This window comes from Babylonia areolata, chromosome 35, assembly GCF_041734735.1.
Source record: "Babylonia areolata isolate BAREFJ2019XMU chromosome 35, ASM4173473v1, whole genome shotgun sequence".
Classification (NCBI taxonomy): Eukaryota; Metazoa; Mollusca; class Gastropoda; order Neogastropoda; family Buccinidae; genus Babylonia; species Babylonia areolata.
In genome coordinates this window covers 4971237-4982944 of record NC_134910.1, presented here as the reverse complement: position 1 = coordinate 4982944, position 11708 = coordinate 4971237, and positions in this window count along the sequence as shown.

Genomic DNA, 11708 nt, shown 5'->3' with positions numbered 1-11708 from the left:
GGACAGAATCGATATCTACAGCTGGACAAACAGTGTCATTGTGTTTCTAACTGCATCAACGAGGAGACATTTAAAGGCAACTCTGCACTTCTGTGTGATGATCAAGTCCAACGCATTTGGCCTGGACGTCATTCACCTGTCTCTGACTGCAGGTCAGTAAAAGGAAAGACTGTTAACATTAACATTGACTTGAAACAACAAGATTTTAATAGAAAAAAGAAATCGTTTAAAGAACCATACATTTTACTCCAAAAAGAGGGTTTGTATATTTTTTTCTCTCGGCCGTATTTCTTCTCACACCTGCAGATGATGTCATTTTCAAAATTGATTAAAAAATAAATAAATAAATAAATAAAAATTAAAAAAAAGGACCGAGGTAAGCCTTTGGATGTGATGGACCAAATGCTTTTGTCATGTGACATCTGATTCAGTGCGACATGATTCAGTACTACAAGTATACCAGTTGAGTCAAAGGTCAGTTCCTGAATACTGACAGATTCGATGATATCCCTTTGAGCATTCTGGCTGTGTGAAATGCAGCCTTCAGCCAGAGTGACAAGTGATACAATTTCAGTCACTACATGGTTCTGCCACTGGATGGTTCTGTGTGTGTGTGTGTGTGTGTGTGTGTGTGTGTGTGTGTGTGTGTGTCTGTGTGTGTGTGTGTGTGTGCATGTGTGTGTGTGTGTGTGTGTGTGTGTGTGTGAGAGAGAGAGAGAGAGAGAGAGAGAGAGAGAGAGAGAGAGAGAAATTTAATGTAAGGTCACCGACCTGTACACATTTTGGTGCACGTGCTGTACACACATCTTAACTGAAATGAAATAGGAAGAACGAAACAATCTACTTAATACACAGTGAGCTCACAGAGAACAAGTAAACTAAATGAAAAGCATAAGGCTGATATTTTTGTTTAGGGCTGACAGTTCTATTCTCCCAGTCTTAATGAAAAAACAAACTAACAAACAAAAAGAAAGAAAGAAAACAACAAACCAAAACAAAACAAAAACAAACATCTCTTGTCACATTGCAACTTTCGTTTTGCAGCAGAAATGGTAATAATAGATTTCTAACATTTTGCATATGCTTGTACAAATATTTATTTTTGACATCATTATATATTGGACAGGAATTTAATACATGTAATTCGTCCTCTATTCTGCCACCACATGGACATTTTTTTAGAACATCGCGATAACGCTAATTTACATTTAGTTCATTGATACCAAAACGGAACTTAATGAAAGCCGATCTAAATTTACTAATGGTAAGATGAGATAAGTATTTTTCAGACTGTAATAAAGATTTGAATAACCTATATGTTTCATAACGATTACTCCCGTTGCGTTTGCTTGCCCAATCTTCCATGCGTTGTTTGAACAGTTAAAACAATGAACTACCTTCCAAACTCCACCATTTATCGAAACTTCTGGAAACCCATAAATGTCTAAGCAATGTTTCAGTCTATCTGCCCAGTTTCTCGAAGACATATCAGCATTGTGTGTCATCTTGTTTACTCTCATAAGGTACGCTTGTTTCGGAATTATCGATAAAGACATTTGATTTAGCTTAAACTAGTATCGCAAGGTACTGATGCAACTACAAATGTATAATGGATATCTACCAATATCACCATAAATAATTACATTTGGGGTTTTGGGACTTACACTCAAAAATCTTTTTACAGGCAAACAAGATGACAGACTCGACTGCTTTGAAGCGCATTGTTCCCCACATTTCAGATGCGTATAACAACATAGGTTTTATCTGCACATCAAAGAGTTTTAAAAACACGGTTCTGTCCATTTTGCCAAGACTCCACATTGTTCTCATAATTTCAACCACCCTCCCCTTTGCCCTGCCAGCGAACTATTCAAGCGCAGATACGAAAGATAACTTGGCAGACAGTATAAAGCCCAGATATCTTTAATTGTTAACAATTTTAATTTCTTCTCCATCATAATACCATTATTCTGCTTTAGACAGATGGCCACCCTTTCTGCAAACCATTATTTTCGTTTTGTTTAATTTTCTGTTGGTCCAAGAGCTTTAGATGCTTTGTTAAGATTATTTAATTGATTTTGAAAACCAGCTGGTGATGATGACAGCAAGACAATATCATCTGCAAACAATAACAGAAATATTTCTTGTGAGCCTGGCAAAAACTCAAAACCGTGTTTTTCATTCTTAGCCCCCTCGTCAGCAACTTCAGAAACTGATAGAGAAAAGCAAGGGAGATAACAAACATCCTTGTTTTACTCAGCAGGGCAATGAAAAAAAATCAGAAACATAGGGCCCCCATCGGACACAGGACTGAACTGAACTGTACATTGCTTTTAAAATGCGGATCATTCGGTTGATATTTTTGTCTTGTGAAGTACTGCCCAAAGACTATTTTGATCAACTGAGTCGAAAGCCTTCTGGTAATGTATAAAAGCAATATGAGTTTACTCTTCCTTGCTCCACATAAATATTTCGGATAATACTACACAGGGTAAAAATATGATCGATTGTAGAGTAGCTTTTCCTAAAACCAGCTCGTTCTTCCGAGATTTTACCTTCACTTTCAGTCCACTCATGCAACTTCTTGTTCAAGATTGATATGAATACTTTACTGGTTACGTTTCATAAAGAATGCCTCTATAATTTCGAGGGTAATTCGCGTCACCTTTTCTCAAAAGTGGCATGATGACAGAACGAGCCAAGTCTATTTGGAAGAAGCCTTTATCAAAAAGATGATTGAATAAGTTTGTTAAAAAAGATGCTATTATATTTTCAGATGCTTTTAAAAACTCTCCTGCAGCAGCAACTAAACCAGCAGTTTTTTTTCCGTTTTTTAAATCTTCTTTATGTCAATTTTACCTGTTCGATTGTTATGCCATCGTCCGAACCTACGTTTTCATTTGATAACGATATTTCGTCTTCGTGGTCAGGGGAGTGAACTTTTCGTTCAGCTGATTTTGCTGGCCCAAGATACGCTCAAAATATTCTTTCCAGGTATCAACTGGAATGCTTGGGGTCTTTTTCTGCGTTTTCGCCTGACTGATTTTACAGTGGACCAGAATGAAATACTATTTGTTCTGTTTTCCAACAGAGATTCCCTTCAGGTACTTCTATAACTTTTCTATTTTCAAGCACAGACTGGTGGTACGCTCTGTGTTGTCGATGAGCAATGCTATGCATTGTCTCCCCTCATGCCTAGCCTCGTGTGTAGCGAGACAGCGCACGCTGGGCCACTCGCTTGTAGTGCCTGCACTGTGTGTCAAACCAAGGACTGCCAGTTGTCCTTCTTCCCTCCCCTCCACACTGTACCGTTTGACTCATACAGCAAGCTTCATTGAATTTAATGGCCACAAATCTGGACAATGCAGATTCCACATCAACACTAATATCATTACTGGCATCCTCAAGAGCTGTCTGCGTATCAGCAGATTATCATTTCTCTCAAAAACGTTTCTGCTTTTGAAGGATCCCACTTTTTTAGACATTTTTTTTTTCATGACGAGAATGACAACTAGGTTTTTCACAATTGCTAATGATGTTTGCTTCCACAGGCATATGTTGCAGTTCTACTCAATCCACTACCTTAAAACTAACCATTTAAGTAATAATACCTGTAGAACACAAAAAAAATAGTCAATGGTACTGTTTCCATTTACAGTCAAAAAGGTAAACTCTCCTTCGGTATCTCCATCAATAAAACCATTTAAAGGAATGAATTGAAAAGTACTGCAAAGTTCTATCAACGATTTACCAAAACCATTTAAAACCTTATCTTGACGTGTTCTAACAAAATGGCCCTCATCATCAACAAAAAAGCCAAAATCACTCAAATCAGCTGTCTGTATTGACCAATCCACAGTACAAGCATTTAAATCTCTGGCAAGAATAAAGTAAACATCATCATCTTGCTCGAAGAACGATACCAAAAAATGTTCCAGCATTCGCAAGGTGCAATCGTATTCTTTATCTTTATAATGAACACTATTGATAGGATGATTATACATACATACGAAAATCAGGTCTTTATCAAATTTAAACAGCTGTTTGTATAATCGTACACACAGCACATTTTCAATGTTTGTTTTAATTTCTTTAACAAAGTCAGACAAAGATTTTCCTCCAGAACTGCGGCCTCTTCTGGACAGTTTACTCGTAAACATGAAGTGATGTTATGTAATTTATTGAGTCATGGTCCGAAAGTTTGTATGTTAGACCATTAATGTTCCATGAACAAAAAGACAAAGTGTTGATTTTAACTGGAGAGTGTGTGTTGTCATTGACTGTGTCTGTGTCACTCAGTGTGTTCCTGTCAAAAATGTCATGTGTGTGCGGGTGAACATTTTGGTCTTGACCTGACCCCTATTCCCTGTGAGTGGAAGTGGTGGTGTTCCGTGCATCACGTGCAGAGAGAGAGAGAGAGAGAGAGAGAGAGAGAGAGAGAAAGAGAGAGAAACAAACTCCCCAACATTTGAAAATGCAGGCTGCTTTGTGTTGGGATAAAATATTTGCAAGATGGTCGTTTTTCTTTTTCAGGTTACGTACAGACTCCTTCCTACTTTGGGAAATATTTCATTGGCTGTGCAACAATAACTCCGCCAACAGACGTTGTCTTTTTAAATGAAGAATCAGAAGAACGCCCGTACGGAAGGTCAGATCCGGTCATTTTCCGTGGTCAGTGTGGGCAGGAGGTCCATGAAGGCAGAGTGCTGAGCCAGCTGCCCATCATCTTTCCTGACTGGTTTCTTTCTGGGCAATCTCTTCCTGACAGCGCCTTGGACAGTCTTCTGGATGAAGGCATGGCCATGTCATTGCTATACGCTTTTAATCGTTCTTTCCACGGTGGTGTGTTTCCAGCCAGATTTCAGTTTTCTTTCCACCCCAGCAAACCTTGTCAGGTGGGTGATCAGTGGAACTGCTCCCGATCTGAATGGCCGGCACTGTACCTCCACTTCCCCTGTGACCTGAAGGCCCAGTGTGTGGATGCTGAGGATGAAACTCGCTGTTCTTACTATTCGGAAATATGTGGAGCGGGACGGGTGACTGTCTGCCTGACTGTCTGTCTGTCTGTCTGTCTATCTCTGTCTCTCTCTCTTTCTCTCCCTCTCTGTAGGCAAATTAACTCAGCATCCGTCCATGAAAAATCCCAACTTAATTCAATAGCTGAACACTTAAAACGAAAAAAAAAAAAAAAAAAAAGTAAAAATAAATAAATAAATAAATAAATAAATAAAAATCACGAGTAGGCCACTTTAAGTGTAGTGGCATTTTATTTATCTGCTCACACACGCACACACACACACACACACACACACACACACACACACACACACACACATATATATATATATATATATATATATATATATATATATTCAATGCTTGAACGAGTTATGGTAATTGCATAAATCTCTATTAATAGATTTGAATTTGATCATTAACAAAATTGATATTCCTTCGCGTGTTCTTGTCTGTTACAGACTGACGCAGAGGGGGGCTGCTTTATTCTGAAGAAAAGGGCAAGGGATTCTCAGAGTGAGCTGTATTGTTTAAAGCTCTCCTGTCAGACAGAAGGGGCAACGCTGGCCACTGTTGATACGACCCAGCAGTGGAATGCACTCTTGCCAAGCATCAAGGAATTTGCGGAAGGACAGTTAGTGTTGGTTGATCTTCAGGCAACAGCAGGAACCAGCACGGCCCAAGAGGACATCACCACACGGAGCATGTAGATACTCGTTTCTCATAAACATGTGTTAACACTGAAACACTGCGTCAAACTTGTTTTAATTTTCATATGTTGCTTTTTTTGCTATTCCGCATACTACCTCTCTTCCTTGTTGCCCCGCCCTCCCCACCCCCCCACCCCCACCCCCCCTCTCTCTCTCTGATGTTATGATAATGAGACGATCGGTGCATGTATATCCATGTCATCATTTCTCATCATGTCTTGTTGAGCGTAATTGTGAAAATAACTTTTTTCTCTCTCTCTCTTTTTTTTTTCTTCCTCAGTCCTATTTTGCTTTCCATTTTAATATTAATGTTGTTTTTTTTTCCTTTCAATTTCATAACACATATTCCACATTTTGTTTCTGTCACGAGAAAATAATTGTTGTTGTTGTTGTTTTTCCATTCACATATCGACATTGTCGTCGTTGTTGTTGGTCTTCTTTTCGTCGTCGTCGTCTTCGCCGAAGTTACCATCATCAACATCATCATTATTATTACTACCATCATCACCATCATCATCATCATCATTACCATCATCATCATCATTGCATTTAGCATTAGGAAACCCCCCAAACTCATAGAAAGCACTGAACTGAAGGTCAGTCTACCAGACATGTGCACTAAGCACCCACCTGTGCACTGCTTCAAACCTTCCAACTGCACTGCTTCAAACCTATCCAGGGTACATCATGGCAAGACAAGGTTCCGAACAATGACGGCCTGAAAAGGGCAGGTCCACAAACCTGATATCAGTCCTCTGTGAGTGATGTCTCAGGTGCTGGGCTGTGTTCAGAGGGTGAAGAATCCTAAAAGACTTTTCTAGAGTGATGTCTCAGGTGTTGGGCTATGTTCAGAGGGCGAAGGATCCTCAAAAGACTTTTCTACAGACATTTTGAGACTGGGTGTTGAGATACTGGACGTCGTCGCCTCCTCCACAGAGACGTATGCAAAAGTGACTGAAAAATAAATAGCTCCATTAGCACTGCGAGGTCTGCAGCATGGGCTGCTGTTCTAAGATTGAACAGTTCAGCATTCTCAGATGCTCTCCGAGCTCGACAGTGTTAACACAAACAGGGGCATTCCACACGTCTACACCAATCTCGTTTTTGTAGCATTGCTCTTGTGTTTGGTTGATGTTGTTGTGGTGGTGTGGTGTGTGTCTGTGTTCAATGTTACTGCTGTTTGTTCTGTTGCTGTTACCATTACGGTGATTTTCAATGATGCGCTTGTTTACAGGTATGCCAACACCTGGCGATGGGGAAGTGGCTATGTAGCCTACAACCTTCACTGGTCATTATTTAAATATTGCCAGCAAGCTTACATTTATGAGGAACAACAACGTGGCCATCAAGTAGAAGTGATTAAGGAAGGATGTTATGTACAGAGAGTAAGAGAGCACAACTGTAAGGATAGTGCTGTATACATATATATATATATATATATATATATATATATATATATATATATATATATATATATATATACAGTCACAGACTATGAACTTGCCATCCAAAGACCGGAGGAATTTAATCTAGGAGTGTGTGTGTGTGTGTGTGTGTGTGTGTGTGTGTGTGTGTGCGTGCGTGTGTGCACGTCTGTGTGTGTGTGTGTGTGTGTGTGTGTATCTGTGTGTGCGTGTGTGCGTGTGTGTGTGTGTGTGTGTGTGTGAGTGTGTGTGTGTGCTTTTTTGGGAGGAATGTGCATTGAAGGGTTCAGCCATAATCTTTGACAATGGTCAGCTAGAGTCTCCTTAATTAAGAGACGAGTCATTCAGTCAGATGTCTGTGGGACCACCACAGGGAAATACCTGTCAGGCCTTAACGACAGGAACAGGTCACTGGAGTCCACGGGCAGGGAGGGCGTTGTCCCAGTGGACACTGCAGCAGTGGGACTGCTGAAGGAAAGTTTGATGCTCCAAGGCTGAAGATGGGAGAATGATTCATAATGATAATAATAATAATGGATACTTATATAGCACACTATCCAGAAATCTGCTCTAGGTGCTTTACAAAAACGCTTTTGTTAACATAAAACATTACATCTATGTTACATACACACACCAAAATGTGACTACGCACACACACACACACACACACACACACACACACACACACACACACACACATTGCATACATACATTTTAACATACATGTGTATCTAACAGCTACCGTAACACACACGCACACATAGGCAGGCACAAACTTACATAAACACACACACACACACACACACACACACACACACACACACACACACACACAATACACATTCATATACATGCATGTAGTCATGTACACATACATATGTATACACACATTGTCAAGCACAGCTAACGCAAAGGAAGTGGACCTGCCACAACTGAACTTATTGCTGAGGGAAAAGGTGAGTTTTGAGACGAGATTTAGCAAGGAGACAAGAATAACAATGAAAACAGACATGAATTTCCATTACACTCCAGACCCCCAGAATTCATGGGATTGTTTTGTTTTGTTCATGTGCAGTAAAGATGATTAAACTGAAAATTGGAGAATGTGAGAGAGTGAGTACAGTAGAACCTGCATGAACACACACATGAATATCATGAGCCATGTTGTTTGCACTCACTCCTGCTCTGACAAATTACGATTTAACCTCCGTTGTCTTTCAGGTGCAGGAATCCCACACGCTATGCAGGATACCACCAGACACAGGGGTGAGTGTGAGAATTACCATGCCCACCAAACCCAACACCACAGCATTTCCTGCAACGCTCGTGACGTGTCCTTTGAAACACCTGACGCACGTGACTCTGGCCTGTGACCCCCACAGCCAATGCGAGAGGAAGGTAAGGCACAGAGGCCTTTCACAAACACAGATGTGCCAGGCTTCAGTGACACAGAATGTTCCTTACTTCAAATGCACATTGACTGGTGACTACGTGCCTTACAGTCTGGTGTGTGACTGGCGTCAGGACTGTGGTGACAACAGTGATGAATCGTTGTCAGTTCCCACCTTGTACAGATGACGCCTTTGACTGTGGCCAGGGACAGGTGTGTTTCTGTTTGGTAGTCTGGGTTTTTTCTGAGTGTCTGTTGGCCTGTTTTCCCTTTGACTATGACGGGCGCAATAGCCGAGTGGTTTAAGCGTTGAACTTTCAACCTGAGGGTCCCGGGTTCGAATTTCGGTGACAGTGCCTGGTAGGTGAAGGGTGGAGATTTTTCCGATCTTCCAGGTCAACATATGTGCAGACCTGCTAGTGCCTGAAACCCCTCCGTGTGTATACGCACGCAGAAGATCCAATACGCACGTTAAAGATCCATGTCAGCGTTCGGTGGGTTATGGAAACAAGAACATACCCAGCATGCACCCCCCGCCCCAACCGTAAAACGGAGTATGGCTACCTACATGGCGGGGTAAATAAAGAACAACACACGGTTATACACGTAACATGTCACATGTCTGTCTGAGTGTGTATGTGTGCGTGCCTGAAATCTGATTGAATGACATAGGAAACGAATGATGAGCGCCCAGTGGCAGCCGTCAGTCAGCTCTACCCAAGCAGGCAGCCTGGTGCAAATGACCCCGTGTTTGTAAAGCGCTCAGAGCTTGGTCTCCGACCGAGGATAGGCGCTATATCAGTATTCATATCAATCAATCAATCAATATACCTCGCTACCTGCCTGGGTGACTGTTTATATCTCTCATTCCTTCTCTCTTCCTCAACTCTCCCTCTCTCACTGTGACAACAATTGTATTACTTATACATTGGTGATATTCAGCTCACATTGAACTCATGGTTATAACTGAATGCCAGCATTTTGCATTCTGGATATATGAATGTATTGACAAAAGAACTCGTTATAAACATAGAAACAGAATGTAATTACTATATCTATAAAATGCAAAGTGTAAATTTCTTATTGGATGAAAAAAAAAAAAAAAAAAAAAAAACAAACAAACTCTTGGAAAATAAGATGAAATTAATTTATGTGAAACACTGCATCATAAAATTTTAAGTTTAAAGATGCATGTTGGGTGTAATTGTGCTTGTTCAATCATAATGATTATGATAATTACGATGATTATAATAATTATAATGGTTTGCTCAGTAGTACCCAATGTGTGTGTGTGTGTGTGTGTGTGTGTGTGTGTGTGTGTGTGTGTGTGTGTGCGTGTGTGCGCGCATGTGTGTTTGCATCCTTGATGTAATTGTGCTTGTATAATTATATTTCAGAACTGACTGCACTTGCGGCGAAAGGGTAACTCTCTCTCTCTCCTTCCAAATATATGTCTATTTGTCTCTCAAGCTATGTCTCTCTGTCTGCCTGCCTGTCTGCTTATCCTGCTTGTCTGTCTGTCTGTCTCTCCTTGTCTGTCTCTATCGGTCTATCTGTCTGCCTGTCTGTCTCTGTGTCTGCATGTGTGTCTGTCTGTATCAGTCTCTCCCTGTCTGTATCTACCTGCCTGCCGGCCTTTCTGTATGTCTCTGTCTCTCTCTGTCAGCCTGTCTCACTGTCCGTCTGCATCTGCCTACCTGCCTGCCTGTCTCTCTGCCTGCCTGCTTGACTGCCCGCCTGTCCGTCTGCCTGTCTGTCTCTCAGTCTGTCAGTTCGTCTGTCTGTATCTATCTATCTGCCTGCCCGCATGTCTGTATGCCTCTGGCTCTCCCTGTCTGTCTGTCTGTCTGTCTTCCTGTCTGTCTCCCTGTCATGCTCAGCCATGTTGGCTGGTGGTGGGAGAGAACGAGAGAATGGGGTTGAGGGCCTGGGGAAGGAGGGGTGGTGGGGGTCTAGGGTTGGGGGTGGGGTGGGGGGCACGACAAGAGTTATATGTATGAACGTGAGTGATTCTTCTTCTTCTTGTTGGTTTTTGGCTCACTTGTTTAAATGAAGTGAGTCTATGTTATATCCCGGTGTTCGGCTCTCTCTCTCTCTCTCTCTCTCTCTCTCTCTCTCTCTCTGTGTGTGTGTGTGTGTGTGTGTGTGTGTGTGTGTGTGTGTGTGTGTGTGTGTGTGTATGTGTGTGGTTAACTTAAACATTGTCATTTTCTCTGGAAATGCTTTGTCTGCCAATACCAAATTTACTTACATTTACAATTTATGTATGACGAAAAATCAGTTTCCCAAGGCATTTAAACTGGCAAAAGTCATCTCGCTGTACAAGTCAGGAGATCAAACAGAGCCTTCAAATTATAGACCAATTTCAATCTTGTCTACTTTGTCAAAAAAAACCCTAGAAACCCACATTAAAAAAACACATTTTTAGTCATTTTAATTCCTTTAATCTGTTTCATCCAAGTCAGTCTGGTTTCAGACCTAATCATTCATGCCACACTGCGCTAACATCCTTAGTTGACAAGTGGCTGACTAATATAAATAATAATAACTTTACTGGAGTTCTATTTGTAGACTTCGCAAAAGCCTTTGATGTGATTGATCATGCACTTCTTCTTAAAAAAGACTTAGAATTTATGGCTTATCAAACAATACATTAGATCTCTTGCACTCATTGTTATCTGATAGGAAACAACTGGTGATAATTAATGGAAAAGAATCTTCTCTATTACCTATTGAATATGGTGTTCCTCAGGGTTCTGTGTTGGGACCAATATTGTTTTCCATTTATATAAATGATTTACCTTTATTTATCACTGCATTTTGTGAACTGTTTGCTGACGATACGACTTTACACGTTGACAATTCTAAACTCTCTGAAGTTTGCAGAACATTGCAGGTAAGTATCAATCAGTTAACTAATTGGTCTGAACTAAACCACGTGAGTCTGCATCCACAAAAAAAACAAATACATGTTGATTACAACCAGACAGAAGCGTCAATCTCTTGCATCTAATTCCTCCTCCCTTTTTATAAATGGCAAAGTCATTGAAGAAGTTGACAGTCACAAAGTTCTTGGGGTAATTATTGATAACAACTTGACCTGGTCTGATCACATATCAATGTTATGTAAAACTATTTCTAAAAAAGGTATATCAGCTTTCTCAAATA